Source organism: Pollachius pollachius, assembly GCF_949987615.1.
Source record: "Pollachius pollachius genome assembly, chromosome: 1".
NCBI classification, from domain to species: Eukaryota; Metazoa; Chordata; class Actinopteri; order Gadiformes; family Gadidae; genus Pollachius; species Pollachius pollachius.
Window position 1 is genome coordinate 10,812,745 of NC_136934.1, and position 11,270 is coordinate 10,824,014.

An 11,270-nucleotide genomic window follows, 5' to 3' on the forward strand; every position below is an offset into this window, starting at 1 on the left:
CCGTATATCGGCAATAGCATTTTGCATAGATGTATAGATATGCCACATATACAGTATATGGACAACTTTGCCTAATTACATTTTTGTCTGTTTAGTCTGTAGGTCTATGTGTGACTTCCCTTTTGTGTGGGTGTGTGTTTGTCTGTGCAGGCATGTTTGAGTGTATGTGCGCGCTTGTGTGTGTGTCTGTGTGTCTGTGTGCACCACACATCAGACACTATGATGAGTCAGTTTTAAATATGACATTGCTTTCTCAACACAAACACAGCTCAACCTAAGAGAGGCAGCTGATATTTCAGGCGTCCAGATCTGATGCTGCGTAATAAGTGCCCTTAGAGGGACTCCCACTGATGTTTTTTCACATTGCTTATTACACATAAACACAGACCTGTTAGCTAATTATGTGATTAAGCAACACAAGAATGACACATAACCACAAACTTGTCAGCGCTTTGGCTGTGGTGCCTGGCGCTATTCACTCCCATAAAGAACGTGTGTTTAAAAAAATTCATAAACATCGTCTAGTTTTTTTAATATTATCATACAACATGGTAACATAGAATAAAAATTGTGGAGTAGTCTCCTCTATCTAGCATTTGTGTTACCACTGCCATGCTGTGGATCTTGTTGATCTGGCAGTTATCTTGTTGATAACTGCTACTGCTCGCAAGCGTCTGCTAATGGGTCAAGTAAAGTAAGTAAAGCAGCAGTAAGGTGGCGAGAACAATTTTTGAGTGTGGGGAAGCAATCTGGCCCAACAGAACCCAGAACACTAAGGATAAGAGAGGAGGAAATGGGAGGAAAGCGGAGGAGAGGAGAGGAGAAGGGAAGAGGAGAGGATGACAAGACAGAAGATGAGAGCGGGGGTTGACAAGGATGAAGGAAAAAAGGAAGAGAGAGAAGAGCAGAGGGGGAGAGGACAGGAGACGAGTACGGAAGAGAAGAGACAGAATGAAGGTAGAAGAGGAGATGGGAGAGGTGAGGGTGGGCAAGGAAAGAGGGGAGACTGGTGGGAAGAAAAACGGCAAATCGTTTCTGTCTAAACTGTTTAACTAAAGATTCGTCCGAACTTATAACATTAAGGCTAGTTTATTTGAGTAATAAACATGCACAATCATACAACAAACATTCATTAATCCGAGGCCTCAGATGGGAGGTCGCCCTGCGCCTCTCTATTGGCTACGCAAGAAGTCCAATGCACTGGCAAATGCAGGGGCTACTTATACAGAAGCACAGGTCTCAGAAATGATGAGAACAGCTCTGTATGGAAGCATATATGTAGCAAAATCCAAATGGCAATGCAATTTGCAATTCAATAAGTCATTACATTATGCATTTGACTTATTCATTATGCAATTTAATAATTTAATTTGTAAATACGTTATTCAAAGTGTATTTTAATATGCAAAGTAACAAGGAAATCCTCAATAAAATTTGCAAAAGTTATAACAATAAAAATAGAATAACATATTGTCAAATGTTTTGAGTTCCTTTATTCGAATTGAAAAGCTATTGCGTCCCCGTGATTGCAATGCATTTCGCCACGCTCCGTGTGTTGCGAAATTCAAATTGCATTTCAATCCGCAAAACACTTTGCAAAAGATTTTGCAAAACGTTTTGGGCGAGATCTACGTCACTTCCTCGTCAGACCAGCTGATCATCCACGACCTAGTACTTGGCGCTTTATTTTCTATGCCTAGCATTGTGCCAGGTTTGACTGGGTTGACATATATAGTAATCAGGGTGCGATTTGCCGGTGGGGATGGTGGGGATTATCCCCCCCTCTGGTTTACACGTCCTACCCTCTGCTGAATTATTTTTATCCTCGGTGGGGATAAAAATTATCCCCCCCACCCAAAGTATTTTCACCATTACATCGTAATAATTAACAACCAAAATACACAGGGTCCGTCTTCATTTTGAAACATTTTAAAATGTTTCTCAAAATTATCCCCCCCTCTGGTTTTTTCACAAATCGCACCCTGATAGTAATAACGTGAAAATGACGGAAAAGACGGTCGCGGAGCTGCTGCGGGAGGCCGCTGCAGCTCTAGATGAGCAGCGGGATGCAGGGTACGAAAGAGCGACCAACATGCCTGCACCGGATCGCACCGGATAAGGGTGCGCAAACCGGTGTTTCAGTTCAACTAGTGACCGTGTTAACTGGTAACCATCAGCCGAATGCGTCGCTTGTTGTCGTGGCTATGGCAGCTGTTGGAATAGGTCCAATCGGGAAAAGACTCGTAGCTGTCCTTGCAATGCTTGTCCTTGATTTTTTTTCAATAAATGTCAGAAACATACCCATCTCATTCGTATTTGGAGGCTAATTGGAGGAAATTTCAAGCCAAAATAAATGGAAAAGGTGTTTTTTTATAATAAATACAGGTTTCGAACTCATACCATTTTTTGGGGGAAATATTTCAAGCTGAGATTCCATTCCATTGTGCCTAAGCCACAGAAACGTCATCATCTGCAGTACTAAAAAGCACAACTAGGCTTCCTAAGAGGAGGAGGCAGCCAGATCAACTTGACACCCGACTGTCCATGTTATTATAGATCATGGTATTTGTCTCGTTTCCAAAAAGAAGCGGCCATTACACCAGTTATTTAAAACTTAATGTTGTGTTTCCCTCCACTGCCTACAACCCAGCCAAAAACACTGTTATGCGCTCTTACGCTATCATTTCGGTCGCCTGATGTTGTGTAGTCTCTTGCTCTGGATCGTCTCTAAGCAAAGCAGCGAGCTCGAGAATCAATGTGACGCAAGGCAGTATCACTCAGGACACAACGTTTATTCAGATCAACAAAGCATACTTACAGATCGTCCAAGGGAGATAACTCTGTCCTTAAATAAACACTATTTGATCTGATCCTTGACAATTATAATGTGGGGTCTCATATTAGTGACTTCTCAGTTAGACCCTTGACCACCCCAAGGGTGTCAGCGAAAAGGCATAATCAACAAATGGTATTTACAGAAACAAAACTTGAAAATACAATTTCCCCATTACAGAGACTAGTGGAAAAGAAGATAGAACAGGAGAGGAGAAGAGGGAGAGGAAAGGAGGCAGCAAGAGGAGAGGCAAGGGACCTTGTATGAATGTCTTGTAACATCCAGCCACACAAAGAGAGGCCTCCTGAGAAAATGACAAGCCAAGGGTGTGTTTGTGACTGAGTGTGTGTGTGTTTGTGTATTTGTGTACACATACACAACCCCTCCTACACAGAGGATGTAGGGGGAGTGGCCAGGCTGGACTGTATAAGGGCTGTGAGAGGCAGAGAGCAGACATCCAAACCTCCAAAACACACCTACAGCCCGCAACTACCACACAGGTGAGTGACTATCTCTCTGGTTTATACCCATGCCATCTCTTCCATCAGTTTTATAAAATATAACTGATGGAAGAGATGACATGGGTATATATATATGGGTATATATGTTAATATTATCCTCAGTATTTGGAAGTATAGTTAAGGAGGTTTGTGTATGTGTGTTTGTGTTTTTGTCAGCCTTTTTTCCTTCAGTTGCTTGCCCGAGCAGATTAGCTGATACAATGGCAGGTGAGTAGACACCTAGGAAATGTTTGTGTTATGAAAGTATTTTCTATGACCATGAAACAAAAAAGATCAGAACACTATATTATATATAGTGGTCCCTTATGGACCAAGTTTAAAAAGTCTAGCATCCAGATGCTCCAGATTGCCTATAATGATGGTTTGCGTATACTGCTTAAAAACCCCAGGTGGAGCAGTGCAAGTGAATTATTTTGTGGGGTAGGAGTCAACACATTCCATGTGCTGTTGAGAAACCTAATGCACAAATTTATTTGCAGTTTGAATGGTTCATGTAACCTGATCATTATGCTGCTGTCAAACCCTGGTCTTGGTACAGTGCGATAGCAGTCATCCATGTGGAAACACTGGTATCATTGCCTTTTTTAATTGTCCTGTTGTTGTTTGTGTATGTGCTGTTGTTTGTATTGGTATGTGTATGTATTGGACCATGAGTCTAGAAATAAAAGTTGATTGATTGATTGATTGATTGATTGATAGTGTTATATATAAAATATTTGGGAACAGGGAAGTGGGGCGGGCCAGACCCTTGTAGTTGGGGTATCTGCCGACATCCAAAGTCTAATCTGCATCCTTGAGCAAGATGACCCCTAACTCTTACCTGCTCCTTAAAGACATGAATCTGAATTCACTGTACATTTCTTTGGATAAAGCCTTGTGTCAATAGGAAGCCATAGGGAGATTCCCTGGCCCTTTCAAGGTCATGTTGGGGCAGGTGGTTGACCATGGCCTACCTTTGGCCTGCCTTTGAACCTGATTAGAATGGACTTTGCCACACAGCAACACAAATACAGATTCTCAATTTCCTTGGCAGATGGAAGCTTCCAGCAAGAGTTCCTCACCACGCACAACACCTACCGGCAGATGCACCAGAGCCCCCCCGCTGACACTGAGCACAGACCTCAACAAGTCAGCCCAGAGTTGGGCTGATCAGCTGCTGGACACTGGGATCACGCAACACAGCGGCAGCATTGGAGAGAACTTATACTGCATGTCCAGCTCCGCATGGATCAACCTGACTGGTAGGGTTAGAGTTAGCGTATCCACTCTAGGTTATTCTAAAAGACTTCATTCTCTTCAAGCACTGGGGTCCACATTTTGTTGTTTCTCTGCTTCAGGGAAGGAGGCTGTTGAAAGCTGGTACGGAGAGGTGAAGGATTACGACTACAACAGCCCTGGGTTCAAAGACAACACAGGTAATCCCAGATGGATCACTGTTAAGACAACCAGACACGGCTGATCCTCACCAAATGTTGCAACACCTTGTGTATGTGTGTGTGTATGTGTGTGTGTGTGTGTGTGTGTGTGTGTGCGTGTGTGTGTGTGTGTGTATTGGGAGGGGGGGGAAGCAGACAAGTGTGAGTATGTGCGTGTTTGTGTATGTGTTTGTCTGTTTGCACGAGACATTAAACACTATGTTGCGTCCATTTTAAATATGACATTGAACACTGAATGCATGGTAAGATCAGTTTTCTTGAGATTGAGAAATGGTTAGGGTGTCAACCATGCCACTCCTAACCATCCCTTGAAGGAGGGATCCCTCACTCTGCGTTCCTTCTCATGATTTCGTCTTTGCTAATTCAGGGAGATTGTTTTTGCCCTCTGGGGGGATAGGGTTAAAGGTGTGGCCTCCTAGGCATCCTTTTGTTTAGTTGTTGTAATCTCTGGGCCCTGCTGTACACTCCTACACAGACCTTTGTGAAACAAAACTTTGTTGTCAGCAAATGAGCTGTCAAGGGGGAAGGGGTTTAGCTGGTTGTTCAGCAGCCTTGAATAAAAAAAGTTCATAATTCAGTACATCGGCAATAGCATTTTGCATAGATATACACGTAAGGCCGTACATAAAGTATATGGCCAATCTTGCCTAGCTACATTTTTGTGTGTTAAGTCTGTAGGTCTATGTGTGTGTGTGTGTGTGTGTGTGCGCACATGTTTGAGTGTGTGTGTGCGCTTGTATATGTGTCTGTGTGCACCAGACATCAGACACTATGATGAGTCAGTTTTAAATATGACATTGCTTTCTCAACACAAACACAGCTCAACCTAAGAGTGGCAGCTGATATTTCAGGCGTCCAGATTTGATGCTGCGTATTAAGTGCCCTTCGAGGGACTCCCACTCCCTCTAGTTGATGGGGATGCTCATGTTAGTGACCTTCACTTGTGGGAAAGAGTAACTCTGCTGCTCTCCTTCATCTTTTTCTTCTTCATATTGTTTAGGAGCTTTTTCAAATTGCTTATTACACATAATCACAGACCTGTTTGCTAATTATGCGATCAAGCAGCAAAAGAATGACACATAACCACAAACTTATCAACGCTTTGGCTGTGGTGTCTGGCGCTGCTGTTCACTCCCAATAAGAGTGTGTGGTTAAAAAGTCCATCAAAAACGACTAGATTTTTTAATAGTTTTATCATACAACATGATAACATGGAATATCAATTGTGGAGTAGTCTCCTCTATCTAGCGTCTGTGTAACCACTGCCGTTAAAATCCATGCTGTGGATCTTGTTGATCTGGCAGTTATCTTGTTGATAACTGCTACTGCTCGCAAGTGTCTGCTAATGGGTAAAGTAAAGTAAGTAAAGCAGCAGTAAAGTGGCGAGAACAAATTTTTGAGTGTGGGGAAGCAATCTGGCCCAACAGAACACTTAGGATAAGAGAGGAGGAAATGGGAGGAAAGCGGAGAAGAGGAGAGGAGATAGAAAATGAGGGGAGAGTAGAGGAGAGGAGAGGAGAAGGGAAGAGGAGAGGATGACAAGACAGAAGATGAGAGCGGGAGTGGAAAGGAGACAAGGATGAAGGAAAAAAGAAAGAGGAGAGAGAAGAGCAGAGGAAGACAGGGGACGAGTACGGACGAGAAGAGACAAAAATAAGGTAGAAGAGGAGATGGGAGAGGAGAGGGTGGGCAAAGAAAGAGGTGACACTAAAGGGAAAGAAGTTGAGAGGAGGAGAGGAGAAGAGGGAGAGGAAAGGAGGCAGCTAAGAGGAAAGGGACCTTGTATGAATGTCTTGTAACATCCAGCGACACAAGAAGAGGCCTTCTGAGCACAAACAAGCGTGTGACTGTGTGTGACTGAGTGTGTGTGTTTGTGTGCATGCGTGGATCCTTAGTATTTGGAAGTATAGTTAAGGAGTTTTGTTTATGGGTGTTTGTGTTTTTGTTCTGTGCAGCCTTTTTTCCTCCAGCTGCTTGGCCCCGACCAGATAAGCTAATACAATGGCAGGTGAGTAGACACCTAGTATATGTTTGTGTTATGAAAGTATTTTCTATGACCATTAATCAAAAAAGAACAGAACACTAAATATTTGGGAACAGGGAGGTGGGGCGGGCCAGGCCCTCATAGTTGGGGTATCTGCCGACATCCAAAGTGTAACCTGTAGTCATCCTTGAGCAAGATGACCCCTAACTCTTATCTGCTCCTTAAAGACATGTATCTGAATTCACTGTACATTTCTTTGGATAAAGCCTTGTGTCAATAGGAAGCCATAGCGAGATTCCCTGGCCCTTTCAAGGTCATGTTGGGGCAGGTGGTTGACCATGGCCTGCCTTTGAACCTGATTAGAATGGACTTTGCCACAAAGCAACGCAAATACAGATTCTCATTTTCTTGTCAGATGAAAGCTTCCAGCAGGAGTTCCTCACCACGCACAACACCTACCGGCAGGTGCACCAGAGCCCCCCGCTGACACTGAGCACAGACCTCAACGAGTCAGCCCAGAGTTGGGCCGATCACATGCTGGACAGTGGGATCATGCAACACAGTGGCAGCGGCATTGGAGAGAACTTATACTGCATGTCCAGCTCTGCATGGATCAACCTGACTGGTAGGGTTAGAGTTAGCGTATCCACTCTAGGTTATTCTAAAAGACTTCATTCCCTTCAGGCACTGGGGTCCACATTTTGTTGTTTCTCTGCTTCAGGGAAGGAGGCTGTTGAAAGCTGGTATGAAGAGGTGAAGGATTAAGACTACAACAGCCCTGGGTTCAAAGGAAACACAGGTAATCCCAGATGGATCACTGTTAAGACAACCAGACACGGCGGAACACCAATGCGCATCACCAAATGTTGCAACAACTTGTTTATTTGTGTGTTTGTGTGTTTCTTTCTTTCTTTCTTTGTGTGTGTGTGTGTGTGTGTGTGTGTGTGTGTGTGTGTTTGTGTGGTTGTGATGGTATTTTGAGTTTGAGACTGAGGGGATAGTCTCAGGAGTCAGCAGGTGAGAGTCGGGTGAAGTAAAGTAACCCGAGGGACACACGTTGCCCGGACAATTCATTGAGGGAACACTTTTGGATATTTATACACATGGTGAATTAAAAGAAGGCTGGTCATCAAGGTGCGGGCTGGTCAGAGGGATTGACGGTTCACCCAACCGGGACGAGGAGCCGGTGCGGAGTGTGAGTGTGAGAGCTGGAGCTGTTCGCCTACGGCGGTTGTGCACCTGTGTTGAGTACCTCGCACCTTACCCCCTGGATAGGTTAGATTGCACTCACCCAGTGAAAAGATTAGGAACAATACTCAAGTTCAGCACACCACGTAGGGACAGACATAGGTTACGGGCTGTCTACCCGGGTAATAACGAGCGCGGTAGGTCGCCATCGTCATTACTAAACAACATTTCAAGTTCTTCCATTTCTGGTTTGTAGAACAAAGTAAAAGTTCCAGTCTTATCATGAATTGTTCCCTGTGGGTTTGGAGAGTTTCTCCTTTACAGGGCTTAGGGTTTGGGGGCTAGGTCACGTTATTGGGACCTTTGAACTTGAAGCCCTTTGAGCCTGTAGCTGCTTTAAAAGCTGTTGGATCATATCTCACTGCCATGTTGTGATACAGATACAGCATAGATTCCACCAGCGTCTGGCTACAGACGGCAAGAGGGTCTCTGTGGTGGCTCAGTACAGACCTGCTGGTAACGTGAAGCGGCATACTTACACAAGGTAACACACAAACACACACACTTCTCTATGCCTCCTGCTAACTCTGTGCACTAGCACTGCTAACTGAATAGGCTACAGAAAAGTGATCTGTGCAGTATTTGCATGCTCTTGCATGCAAATAGTTCTCATGCATTGATGGGTCTGCAAACACAGCTCACCGTTGTTTTAACTGTTACTTTCCAGTGTAAAGGCTGTGCAATTTTCAGCTGGCGGGGGAGGCTCCAGCGGAACAGACAGTGATGGAGGAGAAAATAATTGCACACTGCTGTAGACCCCCGCAAGGAAAAGCCTGTATTAGAACCATGCAGTAGAACCCTGTCATTAAAAATAGAACAATAAGCAATAACAATACTACATCAATAATTGTTGTTTTCATTTTTTTCTCAATTTGTTAATATACTGAAAGTGTGTGTGTGTGTGTGTGTGTGTGTGTGTGTGTGTGTGTGTGTGTGTGTGTGTGTGTGTAATAATTAAATACTTTAAAATAAAAATGTGATATGGAAACGCACAATTCCAAGATAATCTGAAGATTAAGAAATTGTAATGGATTCTACAAATTTGTGGAATGAGTAGGGTCCCAAAGTTTGTAGAAAGAAAGAAAGAAAGAAAGAAAGAAAGAAAGAAAGAAAGAAAGAAAGAAAGAAAGAAAGAAAGAAAGATAGAAAGAAAGAATGGATAAAACATAAGAAGAACAATAGTTGATTGCTACCTCATGAGAACGCATCGAAAGGAAGGAACGCAAACTCAATCGTCATCATCGCAGATCACAGCATACAGCAGTGCATGAAACCAGCGCGACCTCTGGTGGGACACATGAGGACAGCAGGAGCTCTGGCGGCTTTATCTAAATGTTGTGTACGTACATGCAAATTCAAGTCCGGAACTAAAAACATTGCTTTGTATCACACGGGAACTTCTGTCCATCTTTCTAAGAAATACTCTGTGGTGAATCGATATATGGTGATATCGGGATGATATGTGATGTGTCAGCTTGATTCTTTAGCAATGCTTCAGGAATGGTATATTTATGCCACATGCTATCCTGTGTTAGCAACATTTGTGTCTTCCTCTGCACCAAGTGGACATCTCTCTCCCCTCTCTATTTATGTTCTCTCTCTCCTCCCTTATGTCCTCTCCCCTTTCTCCCTTACTCTCTTCCTCCACCTCTCTCCTCTCAGTCTGTGTACAATCTGTAGCTGTGTGTGTGTGTGTGTGTGTGTGTGTGTGTGTGTGTGTGTGTGTGTGTGTGTGTGTGTGTGTGTACATAGAACAGATGAGTGGTCTCTGATCCAACTAATATCCGCCTGACTTCCTGACTCACCCCTCTGGACTGCCTGCACAGAAACAGAACCATAGCGCCTTTAACACACACCCACACACATATGCACGCTCACCCCCACACTGCCCCTCCCCCTCGCATACACACACACACACACACACACACACACACACACACACACACACACACACACACACACACAAAGACCACTCTCACACCACACACACACGCACACACATATTGACATTGCTCTTTATGGGAACAAAAATCTGAAAGAGAATGCATTTAGTCTCATTGTATTATTCAAGAGGCTTTGTGTATCCCATTGTGTTTTCCTGCTCCAGGTTAGGGTGTAACCCATCTCCAAACACACCTTAATTCTCATACCACCATCCCACTCACACTTTGAAGAGCATAATACTATAGTCTGAATCTAAACGCGGTGGTTTCCACCCAGCACTGCGGTTCATGTGTCTGCCGGCTGGATTCTAACGCTATGAGAGGCCTGTAATGTGAGATATGGGTTAATCAGTTTTTCTCTCTGCAGGCCTACTGTACAGAAACCCAGCTGTCCTCTCTCACTCTCTCTCTCTACCTCCCCACCCACCCCCGGCAACCAGCTGTCCCAACCCCTCAATATTCTCCCACCAGCTCCCTAACCCATTGCCCAGCAATTGCACCAGTTCAGAGCTGACTGAATACCAAATAGTGCTCATTGTTTGAATCAAAGTGACACGAACACACCACTTCACAACCTATAGGCTGAAAGAAGACCTGATCACAGCATACATGTGGTTTTCATGGCTTTTCACATCCCAGGGAATATAAAGATGGAAACATATGGACAATACAAACAATATTGGTTTTGTGAATATACTCAGTTAGTGGATTTCTATATCAATCATAGTTGTCTCAGTTATCTACTGTAACACATTGATACTGCAAACTAGGAAACATCATACATAACAATATACTTCCTCCAGTTTTATAACCTGATTTCTTTAAAACATAGAATTTAATTAGCTTTAATGGACATAGAAGACTTTCCATAAAGTTCCTATTAGCCACTGCTGCTGACATGTGTGTGATTCTGTGTGTCTGTGAATTCACAAGTTGGAGATATGATCAGAGCGTTAACTATAGTGCTATGATCAGAGAGCTAGCTACTCTTATGATCAGAGAGCTAGCTAGTGCTATGATCAGAGAACTAGCTATTGCTCTGATTATAGAGCTAGAAGGTGCTATTATCAGAGAGTTAGCTAGTGCTAAGAACAGGAATATCTACTGCTATGATCAGAGAGCTAGCTAGGGCTATATTATCAGAGAGCTAACTGGTACTATAATCAGAGCAAACTAATGCTATGTTCAGAGAACTAGCTAGTGCTATGATAAGAGGTCTAGCTAGGGCTTTGATCAGAGGGCTAGCTGGTACTATGATCACATGTAGCCAGTGCTTCGATTGAAGAGCTATTTAGTATTACGATC

The 11,270-nt window shown here is 43.6% G+C and overlaps 1 pseudogene across 1 annotated transcript; it reads left to right on the plus strand.

Annotated features, from left to right (window-relative positions):
* The first annotated feature begins 2,002 nt into the window (after window positions 1–2,002).
* LOC307087246 (Golgi-associated plant pathogenesis-related protein 1-like) lies at window positions 2,003–9,346 on the plus strand (annotated as a pseudogene). Its single transcript, XR_013812838.1, has 9 exons — window positions 2,003–2,073; window positions 3,228–3,333; window positions 3,511–3,561; window positions 4,388–4,595; window positions 4,692–4,769; window positions 6,746–6,798; window positions 7,190–7,399; window positions 7,496–8,506; window positions 8,690–9,346. The product of XR_013812838.1 is annotated as a Golgi-associated plant pathogenesis-related protein 1-like (transcript).
* The last annotated feature ends 1,924 nt before the right edge of the window (window positions 9,347–11,270 follow it).